Source organism: Mya arenaria, chromosome 10 (genome assembly GCF_026914265.1).
Source record: "Mya arenaria isolate MELC-2E11 chromosome 10, ASM2691426v1".
NCBI classification, from domain to species: Eukaryota; Metazoa; Mollusca; class Bivalvia; order Myida; family Myidae; genus Mya; species Mya arenaria.
In genome coordinates this window covers 13,206,097-13,207,869 of record NC_069131.1, presented here as the reverse complement: position 1 = coordinate 13,207,869, position 1,773 = coordinate 13,206,097, and positions in this window count along the sequence as shown.

Genomic DNA, 1,773 nt, shown 5'->3' with positions numbered 1-1,773 from the left:
GACATAGAACACAAGAACAAAAAAATCACAAACAAGAAACATGGAACAAAAGCACAAAACTCCACAAACAACACAGTGCATATATATTATATTAAAAAAACTATGTATGTTTATTAAGGAGTTTAGGTGCCGCCTTGGAGCGGTCAATAAAATGTAAACCAAGTCAAATGTAGACAAAAATAACTTTAGTCCAAAATTATAAAAGTAGGATGTAGTAGATAAATGTTTATACGCAATTGATAACAAAAAATCACTAATTTAGCCCACGAATACAAGCACAACTACATCAACAAGTTCACTTTTTAAAGTATTCCGTCATTTTCATTTGCTTCAAACCAGTCCCTAATCTAAAGTGCATGAATTTAAAAGAACCTATGCCGACATTATCGTTTTCAGCATTTCACTCTGTGAGCGTTGTAAGGCAAATGTTTTAACTAGTGTCCATAAAATAAAAATGTCCTGCCGTCATCTAATAACTGAATACACTCGATACGTTCTTTCACAGTCAGACACTAACGATTTGTTGTATTATCACCCATAATCAAAATTAAAAAAATCACGCACAATGAAATGTCAATATTTGTTCGCAAAAAAATATGAAGAATTAAAATGAATACAATTCGTAACTTTATTCATCCCTTCAAGTGGCAATGCAAACTATCGGGTGTATTTAATAATTGGTTAAACGTTATGATTTTAATTTTTAATAATTAATTACCCTTCTTTAGATGAAGATGTTCCTAGTTCACCATCATATGGTGTTTTTATTGCACAGTTGATAACATTCGCTAGATCAGTAAACTTATGTCGAAATAACTTTCTAGAGCAGGGTTTCAGATATCATAAATAGTTTCTTCTTTCTACTATCAAAATTGAACTTGGAAAACCCACACATTTTAAAAGGGCACCTTTAAGTGACAATACCCGAGCAATAAACGGTAGCGGCCTCTTTTGAAAGAGATGATAGACACGCCCGACAACAGTAGCCAATAGACAGCGGCGGAACAGTTTCATAATTATTAATCATAGTCTCGGATGACATAATTTATTTAATAAATTCGTTTTATTCTTAGGTAAATTTTGAAGCGCTTCACCATTTTTACATGTATTCCTATATTTATGCAAAACATTTTATTTTCGCATTGTATCTAACTTTTTTCTCAATATCTTATTTTCACTAAAAAAAATTAAAACGTTTTATTTTCTTGATACCAATGATCAAATTATAGAGTGTTAATCCAGTTTCATCAGTGTATTGAATAACAATTATAAACATGAACTCAGGTCAGTTCTTTTATTTCTTGGATATTCGCGTAATAAGTAATGCAAATTTTAAAACTTGCTATATAACTTTTATAAATGGAAAATGCTAACCTTATTTTCGCCGACGATACTGTTAAAACTGAATGCTTAAATGTAAGTATTCACTAAAAAATCAAACCTTATTTATTTATCAATCTTCAACTTGACTCTCTTTCAAGATGAATTTTTTAAATACATGAGACATGTTTTAGCTTATTTTCGCTCAAAATACCCTCATTTTCACTAAAATAGTCTTTAAAATAGCTGTCTTTATAAAAGCTTAATAATTATCATCTTTATATCGACTAATTTCGAAAATGATATATTTCAATTTTTACTATTATTAAAAGAAAATAGACTGTCAATAATACCAAACATCGGCAACAAAATCCTTTGCCTGAAGCTATAAGTTATTTCATTACCTAGGGACGGGAATTAGGAGACCGGAAGAGACCGGATAATACGGTGGGA